The sequence below is a fragment of the Nansenia antarctica genome (genome assembly GCF_963989245.1).
Source record: "Nansenia antarctica genome assembly, chromosome: 5".
Classification (NCBI taxonomy): domain Eukaryota; kingdom Metazoa; phylum Chordata; class Actinopteri; order Argentiniformes; family Microstomatidae; genus Nansenia; species Nansenia antarctica.
The window spans coordinates 3,059,398-3,073,421 of record NC_137690.1 but is presented as its reverse complement, the minus strand read 5'-3'; the positions used below and the strand labels follow the sequence as shown (position 1 = coordinate 3,073,421).

The 14,024-nt window shown below is 48.3% G+C and overlaps 1 pseudogene across 1 annotated transcript in view; it reads left to right on the top strand.

The window, feature by feature from the left end:
• Positions 1 to 14,024, top strand: part of LOC308159174 (nipped-B-like protein A) — a 68,705-nt pseudogene that overhangs the window by 37,557 nt on the left and 17,124 nt on the right. Inside the window, exons 25-36 of the transcript XR_013938026.1 lie at positions 925 to 1,007; positions 1,295 to 1,427; positions 1,887 to 2,030; positions 2,422 to 2,508; positions 2,926 to 3,159; positions 3,609 to 3,711; positions 8,638 to 8,736; positions 9,799 to 9,945; positions 10,757 to 10,891; positions 11,705 to 11,803; positions 12,779 to 12,832; positions 13,629 to 13,737. The product of XR_013938026.1 is annotated as a nipped-B-like protein A (transcript). The remainder of the gene's footprint in view (positions 1 to 924; positions 1,008 to 1,294; positions 1,428 to 1,886; positions 2,031 to 2,421; positions 2,509 to 2,925; positions 3,160 to 3,608; positions 3,712 to 8,637; positions 8,737 to 9,798; positions 9,946 to 10,756; positions 10,892 to 11,704; positions 11,804 to 12,778; positions 12,833 to 13,628; positions 13,738 to 14,024) is intronic.

Below are 14,024 nucleotides of genomic sequence, written 5' to 3'. Positions count from 1 at the left end.
ATTGTTTGGGATTAATGTGAGTTTTCTATTTTCTCTTTCCAGTTTTACCCTTTTTTTTTATCAATAAAACAACGTCATTTCTATAACCAGGGGGGTATTCCATCAACATCGCTAAAAGAAAATCCAGGTTTAGTCTGACAAAGTCTCGCGAGGGTTCCTAAAAATATACAGGCATATTCCGATAAATCTCGCGAGAGTTATCAAAAATAAGCCAGGATTTTCCTTTAGCGACGTTGATGGAATACCCCCCAGGTCTCGCTGGTTGGGAAGGCATTTCGTTTAGCTGCCTGTCAAATCATACTTAATCGGACTCGGGAGTATGACAATGAGGAGAACATAACTGTTTTTGTATGTCGTCCTGAAGACCGGCTGTTAGATCATATCGCTGAAGTTTGTCTCCATAGTGTAAATGTTGTCCGTTTCGTTTGTTATCCGCTCCGCTTCGGGACACCATTTTCAGCTGAGCACCAAACACACACACACAACACTGCCCGAGAGAGAAGGACCCGCCCCCTTTAGTTAGCCTATAGGCTATAGGCTAACTAAAGGGGGCGGGTCCTTCTCTCTCGGGCAGGCTAACTAAAGGGGGCGGGTCCTTCTCTCTCGGGCAGGCTAACTAAAGGGGGCGGGTCCTTCTCTCTCGGGCAGTGTTGTGCGTGTATGAGTGTGTGTGTGTTTGGTTCTCAGCTGAAAATGGTGGCCCGAAGCCAAATTGTGCTTAGAGGGAATTATTTTCACCGGACATTATGTCCGACGAGTTTTCAATTTGTCGGACTTCTACACATTTTACCGGACAAAGACCGGTAATTACCGGTTAACGGAAACCCTGACACACACACACACACCTGACCTCTGACCTGAAACCCTAACCCTAACCCTGAAAAATAAAGTATAAACATGCTGCTCGCTCTTCTTCCCCCCCAGATGGACCAGGACCTCCTGATCACCAACTCCTACGAGACCGCCATGAGGACCGCCCAGAACTTCCTCTCTGTCTTCCTCAAGAAGTACGTCCCCTCTCCTCTCCTCCCCTCCCCCTCCTCCCCTCTCCTCTTCTCCTCCTCTCCCCTCCTCTCCTCTCCTCTCCTCTCCTCCTCTCCTCCTCTCCTCTCCTCCTCTCCCCTCCTCTCCTCTCCTCTCCTCCCCTCCTCCTCTCCTCTCCTCCTCTCCTCTCCTCCTCTCCTCTCCTCCTCTCCTTCCTGGTGTTTTACCTGCTGACTAGAATGTTCATCTAAAACATCTCTCTCTCCCTTCCTCCCCCCTCCCTCCACCCCTCCTCCCCCCCCCTCCCCAGGTGTGGTAGTAAGCAGGGGGAAGAGGACTACAGGCCGCTGTTTGAGAACTTCGTGCAGGACCTGCTGTCTACCGTCAACAAGCCGGAGTGGCCCGCTGCCGAGCTGCTGCTAAGCCTTCTGGGACGCCTCCTGGTGAGTCTGCCTGTCTGTCTGACTACCTGTCTGTCTGACTACCTGTCTGTCTGTCGGACTACCTGTCTGTCTGACTACCTGTCTGTCTGACTACCTGTCTGTCTGCCCCCCCAGGTCCACCAGTTCAGTAACAAGCAGACAGAGATGGCCCTGCGCTACCTGTCTGTCTGACTACCTGTCTGTCTGACTACCTGTCTGTCTGACTACCTGTCTGTCTGACTACCTGTCTGTCTGACTACCTGTCTGTCTGTCTGACTACCTGTCTGTCTGACTACCTGTCTCCCCCCCCCCCCCCCCCTCCAAGTGCACCAGTTCAGTAACAAGCAGACAGAGATGGCCCTGCGCTACCTGTCTATCTGACTACCGGTCTGCCTGTCTGTCTGACTACCTGTCTGTCTGACTACCTGTCTGTCTGACTACCTGTCTGTCTGACTACCTGTCTGTCTGTCTTCCCCCCAGGTGCACCAGTTCAGTAACAAGCAGACAGAGATGGCTCTGCGCGTGGCGTCTCTGGACTACCTGGGCACCGTGGCGGCGCGCCTGCGCAAGGACGCCGTCACCAGCAAGATGGACCAGAGATGCATCGACAGGATCCTACGGGAGGTATGTGTGCGTGGGGGGGGGGGGTGTGTGTCTGTCTGTCTGAGGTAACGTCCAACACGTGACAGAACAGTCATGAAAAAAGACTACATGTTTTAATACTCTACCTTCTCCTCTCCTCTCCTCTCCCCTCCCCTCCTCTCCTCTCCTCCCCTCCTCTCCTCTCCTCTCCTTTCCTCTCCCCTCCTCTCCTCCCCTCCCCTCCCCCCACCTCTCCTCTCCTTTCCCCTCCTCCCCTCCTCTCCTCCTCCCCTCCTCTCCTCCCCTCCCCTCCCCTCCTCTCCTCCCCTCCCCTCCCCTCCCCACCTCCCTTCTCCTCCCCTCCCCTCCCCACCTCCCTTCTCCTCCCCTCCCCTCTCCCCTCCCCTCCTCTCCTCCCCTCCTCCCCTCTCAGACCCAAGGCAACGATGAGACCCAGCAGTTGCAGAAGGCTCTGCTGGACTACATGGAGGAGAACGCAGAGACGGACCCCTCTCTGGTGGTGAGTGTGTGTTCACTGTGACCAGGGGTGAGGAGGGGGGGGGGAGAGGTGGGAGGAGGTGGAGAGAGAGAGAGAGAGAGAGAGGGAGGGAGGGTGGACAGAGGCCTCTCTGGTGGTGAGTGTGGGTTCACTGTGACCATGGTGGGCGACCTGCCTCTCTATAGTGGTGGGTGTGTATTCACTCTCCCTTTCCCTCCCTCTCTCCCCTCCTTCTCTCCCTCTCTCCCCTCCATCTCCCCCTCCTTCTCTCCCCATCCATCCCTCCCTCCCTCCCTTCCATCCCCCATCCCTCCTTCTCCCCTCCCCCCATCCCTCCTTCTCCCCCCCTCTCCCTCCTTCTCTCTCCTCCCTCCTTCTCTCCCCTCTTCCCCCTCTCCCTTTCTCCCTCTCTCCTCCTTCCTCCTCCTCTGTCCCCAGTTTGCCCGTAAGTTCCAGATCGCCCAGTGGTTTCGCGACACGACCACGGAGACGGAGAAGGCCATGCGGAGCCAGAGCCAGCGGGGGGGGGGGGGGGGAGGAGGACAGCAGCGAGGGCCCCCACCACGCCAAGGACCTGGAGGCCGCGGGGGAGATCATGCAGAGGGCCGAGGCCCGCAAGAAGGCCCTGAGGGTCATCATCAAGACCACACCCTCCCAGTACGCCACGCTCAGGTATACACACACACACACACACCCTCTCACACACCCTCAGGTACACACACACACACACACACACACACACTCACTCACACACGCACCTGTACACCACCCTCAGGTACACACACACCCTCACACCTGTACACCATCCTCAGGTACACACACACACACACACACTCACTCACACACACACCTGTACACCACGCTCAGGTACACACACACACACACCCAGAGTACTAACTCTCCTCTGCTCTCAAGGTGAACTCAGACACACACACACACACATACCCTCAGGTACACACACACACACACACACACCTGTACACCATCCTCAGGTACACACACACACACACACACACACACACACACCCAGAGTACTAACTCTCCTCTGCTCTCAAGGTGAACTCACACACACACACACACACCCCCCCACACACCCAGTGTAGTAACTGTGTGTCCTGCAGGGTGAGCTCAGACACGGTGGACTATGATGACTCCTGCCTCATCGTGCGTTACCTGGCCTCCATGAGGCCGTTCGCCCAGAGCTTTGATATCTACTTAACACAGGTGAGGAGACCCTGACCCCTGACCCTAACCCTGTACCCTGTACACTCTCTCTATCTCTCTCTCTCTCTCTCTCTCTCTCTCTCTCTCTCTCTCTCTCTCTCTCTCTCCTATCACTGCCCCCTCTTTCTCTCCCCCCCTCTCTCTCTCTCTCTCTCCTATCACTGCCCTCTCTCTCTCCCCCTCTCTCTCTCTCTCTCTATCACTGCCCTCTCTCTCTATCCTACCATGTTCGCATATCCCATGAGTGCCGATCATATTTCCTGAGCGTATTTACAAACGCACCTGAGATGATGTGACAGTGAGTGGATGGGTGGATGAGGAGTGGATGATGGGTGGATGAGGAGTGGATGAGGAGTGGATGATGGGTGGATGAGGAGTGGATGAGGGGTGGATGATGGGTGGATGAGGAGTGGATGAGGAGTGGATGATGATGGGTGATCAGTGTTTCCTCCAGGAATTTTTACATTAGTGGCGGATAGCCCTGTCCGCTAGGGATGGACGGTTTCCAATTATTGAAACCGAAAAACCGTCAGAGAGTAAAACCGCGGTTTTCCGGTTAACCGAAAAATACAGTAAAAAAAAAAAAAAAAAAAAAATTTGGAAAAAAAAATGGAAAAAAAGAGCGCCAATTTCAAATAATTGAGCCCTACTGCTACAATACACTCATGTCGAACACCATTAAAACACCGTAAGCACAGTCGCAACACTTTTAGGCTACTTAGTTTCACAAATATAAGTGGAAAGGCAGACTTTTGTAAGCTACACCATACATGAAAGCACATGAACACTTAACACACCAGCTCCGCTGATCCAGGGTGCACGCCTGCACGGAAGATCATCTCTTGGAACAGCGTCTTCATTGAATGAACTGCTTTCTCAATATCTTGGTTCTTAGACAAAGTTTCAGCTGCTGCTCAATGTATTTAAATATTTGAATACTGCTCAATAATCACAGAAATATTAGACTTAGAATTATGCAGTGAACATACTTAAAGCTTTTCATAAAAACCACATGCCGCGAGACTGACTCGTCCTGAACTGTCGTAAGTCAATCAACAAAGAATGCCCCATCAAAATAAAAGTGCCCATGGTAGAGCTGTCAAAATAGAGCTTTCAAAATAAACGTACTAATACAGATAGAGATAAATACAGAACTACCTTTGCGTCACTAAGTGACCGCGTATCTTCTGAGACATGCGTTCTGTCATCACTTTCAGTAGCGCCTTCACACACAGTGGCGCTGTGCACAAACACTCTTGATCCGTATAGCTCTTGTTTTATTATATTGTGGTTTAGTAAATACTGCACTTGGAGTTACATTCAATGCATGATTTGTGCTATAGAACATAAATAAAGTTTGATTGATTGATTGATATCAAATCAAATCACATTTTATTTCTATAGCGCATTTCTCACAAAAGTGACCCAATGCGCTTTACAGAGAGCAGCGAAAATGATCTTATTAAATGTAAGCGAGTAATTGTAAAAAAAACTTTCCTATCTACCAATAACTGAAGGCAACTATCTTTCCCATAGAGTGATTCGTTACCCTTAAATATAATCCCAATTAGATATTAATCCTCAGTTATTCTTCACAACTGACCAAATCTCACTCATTGCGCGGCAGATTCAGACTGTATCATTGTTATTTTCACACACGACAAACATGTGACATGTTCCAGTTTTATTCTTATTCTATTTTATTCTTCAAAAAAAAAAAAAAAAAAAAAAAAAAAAAAGACGGCTTCAGACGGTTTTGATAAAAAACCGTTTCTATTTTTATAAACCCCGGTTTTCGGTTTAACCGAAAAACCGTCCATCCCTACTGTCCGCGCGTGCACGCGATTTTTTTTACGCGCGCACGCGCGCTCAAAACAACGACCTAATTTCAACCAAAACTAGAGGGAGGATGGCAAAAAAATAATAAATGAATATACAGAATATAAACTTGTGACTGACAGTCACATACACACACACAAAGATCATCAGCTATAATATAATACGAAGTAGGCCTACATGAGCACAAAAGCGGCTAATGTTACTGATTAACTGTTTACTGTAGTGCCGAGAGACGGGAGTCGTAGGCGGCGTATCAAATGACAAAGCTAAACGTTTACTGAAGGACATGAACGATTGTCAACAACACACTCAAGCAGTAAATAGAACAGACTAAACAACTTGGGTACTACGCACTCAACTGCGGACGGAACAATACTCCCAACCCATAGTTCCATGCGTGAATTATGTCAACCCACCACATTACACAAGTAAAATCACAGTCAGATGGAGCATTCGGTAAACAGCTGAGTATCAGCTGAGTTAAAGAAAACAAACTCTTACCTTTGATGAGACCCACATGAGCCCTGTTTTCCCGTACTTCTCCCGTGTGTCTCTTATTGTCCAAATGTTCCCTGAATTTTAGCTGCATGTTTTTCCAGCATGTACGGTAATTCCGTTGTCAATAAAAAAATCGACTCCCCTACTGTGTCGTTGCTAAAATGACGGCACATAAAAATAGTTTTTTGACTTGCTAATGTCTGCTGATACACCAACACAGCTAGCCGATGCTGATGGCTCTCCCGCTGTAGTTGTAGCTGGTGGTGGTGGTACCCCGCCATAAACGTTGTTAGCTGATCCACCACCTAGCTCCTTTGCCAGCCATGCAGTTTCGGATCGCTCATAGCCACTGCTAACGTGATATCTTATGTGTGCACCTAGCTAGCTAGATCAGCTTTTTGTATCTTAGTTTTAGATGGTACTACCGGTGACTTTTAGCCCGTTATTCGCGAGGAGAAAACACAGGCGCCCGAGCATTTCGGCAGGTAAGACTGCTGAGCAGGGATGGTTGAGTCTGCACGGTTCTCATGCCGGTTCACATTTAGACCAATCAGGAGTAGCTCTTGTGTCACGTCGTCAACTGAATGTTTAATGTCATTAATCTGATTTTGGATCAGCGGTTAGAGAGAGATGGGCGTGGATTTAGGTGCACTTTTAGTCAACATCCATTATAGCGCTGATCTAGGATCAGATATATTTTAATCAGCTAAAATGTTCAGAGGTGGATTATTATTTTTATTTTATTTTTATTTTTTGTGGACTGAATCAATTAGTGGCGGAGGAAATTCATTCGTGGCGGCCCGCCACCAATAAATGCATATAGAGGAAACACTGGGTGATGATGGGTGGATGATGGATGATGATGATGGGTGGATGATGGCTGGATGAGGGGTGGATGAGGGGTGGATGATGGTTGATGATGGATGATGATGGCTGGATGATGGATGATGATGGGTGGATGATGATGATGGGTGGATGAGGAGTGGATGATGATGGGTGGATGATGGATGATGATGATGGTGGATGATGATGATGGATGATGATGATGATGATGATGATGGTGGTGGATGATGATGATGGATGATGATGATGATTAGAGATGCTCCGATCAGGGTTTTTGGTGCCGATCACCGATCACTGGAATCAGTGATCTGCCGATCCGATATCACCGATCACAGCGTCGAAAATGGCAATTGAAGCATTCTATTTATTGTGTAGCATTATTTATGTTTTTAATTATTCTTAACACCATTGACATTGTATATTAAGTATTCAAATGAAATTAGGAGATGAGAAAGTATCATGAATTGACAACCATCTGTTTTATTGAATTCACAACCACCTGTAGCTTACTTCAGGAAAAACAAATACAAATATGTGAAAATAAAAATCATAATAAATAAAATGTACACTGTCACATCAAATGTGCAACATTCCACTCGAATGAGAGGAACTAGGGGCTCTTAGAGAACTTGGAGCTTATACTGTAGCTTTCCTGAGGAACAATAAACATACCCAAACTAAACTGCAACATAAACAGGCTATAGCCAAATATAAAATACTGTTTCAAGTCAGTCAGTTTCAAGTCATATTTAGGAGGAGATAAGACAGCAAGTCAGCAATAATCAATAAAACAAATAAACAAAACATTGCACCTAAGGAGATTTCAGTCTCAAAACCTTACTTCTTAAGCAGCATCACTGGCAGATTAGCCTTGAGAAATACAAGCATCTCAGCGTTTTTGGCACTCAGCCTGTTCCTCTTATCATCTAAAAGTCCTGCTATGCTGAAAAGTCGCTCGCTATATACACTTGTGCAAGGTGCACAGTAGTTAGTAACTAATAGTTGTTGCTATGGGCCTTAGCCTAGCTTAGTGACTTCCTGCTTGCGGGGTCACATGACGTCAATGAACACTACCTACACTACGCTCGTGAAGTCGCGCTGGAACTCTGACCAGCACTCGTGGAACGCCTCTCGTCCAATCAAAGCACTCGGTCCCTTTATGACGTCGAGCCCAGTGTGCGCTTCGGCGCCCTCGGAGCGAATCGACGAACGCAGCAAATGCCGTATGATATTCGTGGTATTGAAAGACCTTGCGTGCGTTCCTCCGCGAGGAATTTCTTTTGAGCAGACATTACAAACTGCATATTTGTTGTCTCTTTCCGACACTGTGTAATATTGCCAGACTGGCGACACCATTTCTCTATGTAAACTGATCGGCCGTGTTTGATCGGCCGTTTTGAGAACTCCGATCAAAACCGATCAAGGGCATATCGGCCGGTATTGATCGGCGCCGATCAGATCGGAGCATCTCTAATGATGATGGTGGATGATGATGGATGATGATTGATGATGATGATGGATGATGATGGATGATGATGATGATGATGATGGTGGATGATGATGGGTGGATGATGATGATGATGGATGATGATGATGATGATGGGTGGATGATGATGATGATGGTGGATGATGATGGGTGGATGATGATGATGATGGGTGGATGATGGATGATGATGGATGATGATGGGTGGATGATGATGATGATGATGATGATGGGTGGTGACTCTGGTGTGTTCCTGTGTGCAGATCCTGAGGGTTCTGGGGGAGAGTGCCATCGCTGTCAGGACCAAAGCCATGAAGTGTCTGTCTGAGGTGGTGGCTGCAGACCCCAGCATCCTGGCCAGGGTAGGCACAACACTGTGTGTGTGTGTGTGTGTCTCTCTCTGTGTGTGTCTCTGTGTGTGTCTCTGTCTGTGTCTGTGTCTCTGTGTGTGTCTCTGTGTGTGTCTCTGTGTCTGTGTCTCGTGTGTGTGTGTGTGTGTGTGTGTGTGTGTGTGTGTGTGTGTGTGTGTGTGAGGGAGGGAGACAGACAGAGAGAGAGAGAGAGAGTGTCTATATCCGTGCCTTATCTCCTCATGACACGTGTGTGTGTGTGTGTGTGTGTGTGTTTACATGTGTGTCTATATTTGTCTGCGTCGCCTTATCTCAGCCTGCGGTGGGTGGGTGTACACATGAACCTGCTCCTATCTCCTCGTGTGTGTGTGTGTGTGTGTGTGTGTGTGTGTGTGTGTGTGTGGATGTGTGTGGATGTTTAACCTTCTATCTCCTCAGTTTGACATGCAGTGTGTGTGTCTGTGTTACTTTTGGGGTGGGTGTGTCTAGACATTAACCCTCTCCTCATGTGGAGGTGTGTGTGTGTGTGTGTTTGTGTTTGGGCATGCTTGTGTGTGTGTGGCCGTGTGTTAACCCTGCCCCCCCCACCCCTCTCAGTTGGACATGCAGCGGGGTATGTGTGTGTTAACAGTAGAACAGCCGTGTCTATGTTACCTATTATAAGAGCCGCCTCGGGGGTCACATGACCATAGTCTTTACAATGGTAAGCTGCTACTTACACACAACGACCACTAGTTGGCCGTCTTGTAAATTAGCCTGCCTCCTACACAGAAAAACTAGCAAAATAGCTTCATACTAGCTTATCCTGATGTGATTTTGAAAACGTAAGGATACTGGGTGGTAGAACGCACATATCTAGGACAAGTCATGAAAGGAGGGTCCTGAAATATGATCGAGTGCAAAGATATAAAGAATGTTTTACTCACAGGGCCACCCATGGCTTAAAGCACTCCTCCCTGTCCCCCCCCCTAGTTGGACATGCAGCGGGGTGTGTGTGTGTGTGTGTGTGTGTGTGTGTGTGTGTGTGTGTGTGTGTGTGTATATTAACCCTCTCCTCTCTCTCCCCCCCCCTAGTTGGACATGCAGCGGGGTGTCCATGGGCGCCTGATGGACAACAGCACCAGCGTGAGGGAGGCGGCAGTGGAGCTGCTGGGACGCTTCGTCCTGAGCCGCCCGCAACTCACAGAACAGTACTACGACATGCTGATAGAGAGAATACTGGTACACACACACACACACACACACACACACACACACACACACACAGCTGACAGAACAGTACTATGACATGCTGTTAAAGAGGATACTGGTACACACACACACACACACACACACAGCTGACAGAACAGTACTATGACATGCTGATAAAGAGGATACTGGTACACACACACACACACACATACACACGCTCTCTCTCTCTCTCTCCATGACTTGCACTCGTTCTCCCTCTCTCTTTTTTTTCTCTCCCTCATCCTCTCTGGTACACACATACACACACACACACACACACACACACACACACAGCTACACACACAGCTACACAGATCGTTATTGAAACACTTGAATCAGTGCGTAGCTGCATAAGAGGCAGAGGTCACCAGCAGGTCACCTGTGGTTCATAACACAGTCTCACACCGCCACCTGCTGGCAGGTTGACACCACTGCACCCTCCACTGTACCAGTACATCAGTTCAAACACTTGAGATATGAGACTTATGTAACGTATGCTTGTTAGGAAAAATATCTATGATTATTGTTGTTGTTTATTTAATCAATAAGTCATCTCTATTTAATCATCTTTATTTCCCTGTGTCATGCTATCTCTCTCTCTATGTATGTATCTATCTATCTATCTAAATATAGTATTCTAGGCTACATAATGTTTACAATATCCTATAGAATTTTCTAGATCTCTATCTCTCTCTCTCTCTCTCTCTCTCTCTCTCTCTCCTGACTGACGTGTTTCCCTCTGTGTGTGCGTGTGTGTGTGTGTGTGTGTGTGTGTGTGTGTGTGTGTGCGCGCCCCCCCCAGGACACGGGGATCAGTGTGAGGAAGCGTGTGATAAAGATCCTGCGGGACATCTGTCTGGAGCAGCCCACCTTCAACAAGGTCACTGAGATGTGTGTGAGGATGATACGCAGGGTCAACGACGAGGAGGGCATCAAGGTACCACACACACACACACACACACACACTTACATACATATATATGGATGTCTACACACACACACACACACTTACATACATACATATGGATGTCTACACACACACACACTCACACACACTTACATACATATGGATGTCTACACACACACACACACTTACATACATACATATATATGGATGTCTACACACACACACACACACACTTACATACATATGGATGTCTACACACACACACACACACACACACACTTATATACATATGGATGTCTACACACACACACACACACACACACACACAGAAGGAAATCAAGACACACCCAGGGCTGGTGTGTAATACACACATAGGGCTTTCACACCGGCAAAGAACCGTGCCGGTTCGCGTTCGCGTTTGGGAACCTCCGAACGTTGGCGCTGTCTGGCGAACGAGCCCGCGTTCGTACACTGGTATGAACGCGGGCTCGTTCGCCAGACAGCGTCAACCTGTCCGGCACGGTTCTTTGCCGGTGTGAAAGCCCTATAACAGATAAGCTAACCAAGTTATCCTGCGCTAACTTCCTGTCCTGCTCTAACTTCCTGTCCTGCTCTAACTTCCTGTCCTGCTCTAACTTCCTGTCCTGCTCTGACTTCCTGTCCTGCTCTAACTTCCTGTCCTGATCTAACTTCCTGTCCTGCTCTGACTTCCTGTCCTGCTCTAACTTCCTGTCCTGCTCTAACTTCCTGTCCTGCTCTGACTTCCTGTCCTGCTCTGACTTCCTGTCCTGCTCTGACTTCCTGTCCTGCTCTAACTTCCTGTCCTGTTCTCTGTCCGTACAGAAACTGGTGAACGAGACGTTCCAGAAGCTGTGGTTCACGCCCACGCCGGACCACGACAAAGACACCATGACCAGGAAGATACTCAACATCACCGACGTGGTGAGTGGCCGCTGTCTGCATGCTAACAACATTTGAACATCTTGGCTTCCATCCTCTTTGGTGGAAGTCTGTCTGCTCTGCATGCTAACAACATTAGAACATCTTGGCTTCCATACTCTTTGGTGGAAGTCTGTCTGCTCTGCATGCTAACAACATTAGCCTCTTGGCTTCTGTACTCTTTGGTGGAAGTGATACTCTGCATGCTAACAACATTAGCCTCTTGGCTTCCATACTCTTTGGTGGAAGTGATACTCTGCATGCTAACAACATTAGCCTCTTGGCTTCTGTACTCTTTGGTGGAAGTGATACTCTGCATGCTAACAACATTAGCCTCTTGGCTTCCGTTCTCTTTGGTGGAAGTGATACTCTGCATGCTAACAACATTAGCCTCTTGGCTTCCGTTCTCTTTGGTGGAAGTCTGTCTGCTCTGCATGCTAACAACATTAGATCATCTTGGCTTCCGTACTCTTTGGTGGAAGTCTGACAGGAATTCTGACAGGAAAGACTCTAATGTCGATGAATACATACTCACTACTAAATGCACACACATCTTTTGCATTGTTTATAAAGCTCTCACTGGCACAGCACCAGAATATCTGAAAGACCTTTTACTAGCATATCAGCCCAGTAGAGCTCTCAGGTCTTCTGACGCTGGTTTTCTCTGTGTACCACATGTACAAAAGAAGAGATTTGGTGAGGCTGCATTCTCATTTTATGCACCCAGATTGTGGAATGCACTGCCAGTTTACATTAGGGATGCAACCTCAGCACATATGTTCAAGTCAAGACTAAAAACCCATCTTTTTAATATTGCCTTTAAATGACTAAATAATTAAATTAAGATTATATAATGATTAAAGCACTTTGAGCTGCAACGTTTGCAGGAAAAGCACTATACAAATAAAGTTGTTATTATTATTATTATTATTATTATTATTGGCTTTTTCTGATAACATGTTTGTTTGTCTTTCTCAGGTGTCGGCGTGCAAAGACACAGGCTACGATTGGTTCGAGCAGCTTCTCCAGAATGTAAGAGGGTTTCCTTGTGTCAGAGCGCCCCCTTGAGGAGGACGCACCACAGTGCAACTCTGCCTCAGATCTCCAGACTCAGACTGACAATAATCACTCTCTCTGTGCCTCTCTCCTCTTCTCTCCTCCTGTTTGCTCTCTCCTCTCCTCTCTCCTCTCCTCTCTTCCTGTTTGCTCTCTCCTTTCCTCTCTCCTCCTCTTTGCTCTCTCCTTTCCTCTCTCCTCTTCTCTCCTCCTGCCCCTCTCCTCCTGTTCCATCCTGTCCTCCTCTCTCCTCCTCCTCTCTCCTCTTCTCTCCTCCTGTTTGCTCTCTCCTCATCTCTCCTCCTGTTTGCTCTCTCCTCTCCCCTCTCCTGCCCCTCTCTTCCTCTCTCCTCTCTCCCCTCTCTTCTCCTCTCCTCCTCTCTCCTGCTCCTCTCTCCTCCTCTCCTCCTCTCTCCTCCTCCTCCTCTCTCCTCTCCTCCTCTCTCCTCCTCCTCTCTCCTCCTCCTCCTCTCTTCCTCCCTCCTCTCCTCTCTCCTGCCCCTCTCTTCCTCCTCCTCTCACCCTCTCCTCTCTTCCTCCCTCCTCTCTCCTCCTCCTCCTCCTCTCTTCCTCCCTCCTCTCCTCTCTCCTGCCCCTCTCTTCCTCCTCCTCTCACCCTCTCCTCTCTTCCTCCCTCCTCTCTCCGCCTCCTCTCTCCTGCCCCTCTCCCCTCCTCTCCTCCTCCTCCTCTCTCCTCTCTCCTGCCCATCTCCCCTCCTCTCCTGTCCCTCTCCTCTCTCTTCCTCCTCCTCCTCCTCCTCTCTCCCTCCAGCTGTTGAAGACAGAGGAGGATGCGTCGTACAAGCCAGCTAAGAAGGCGTGTGTGCAGCTGGTAGACAACCTGGTGGAGCACATCCTGAAATATGAAGAGTCCCTCTCAGGTACCTGTCTGTCTGTCTGTCTGTCTATCTATCTCTCTCTCTTTCTGTCTGTCTGTCTGTCTATCTATCTCTCTCTCTTTCTCTCTCTCTGTCTGTCTGTCTGTCTATCTATCTCACTTTCTCTCTCTCTGTCTGTCTGTCTGTCTATCTATCTCTCTCTCTTTCTCTCTCTCTTTCTCTCTCTCTCTGTCTGTCTGTCTATCTATCTCTCTTTCTCTCTCTCTGTCTGTCTGTCTGTGTCTATCTATCTCTCTCTCTCTGTCTGTCTGTCGGTCGGTCTGTCTAGA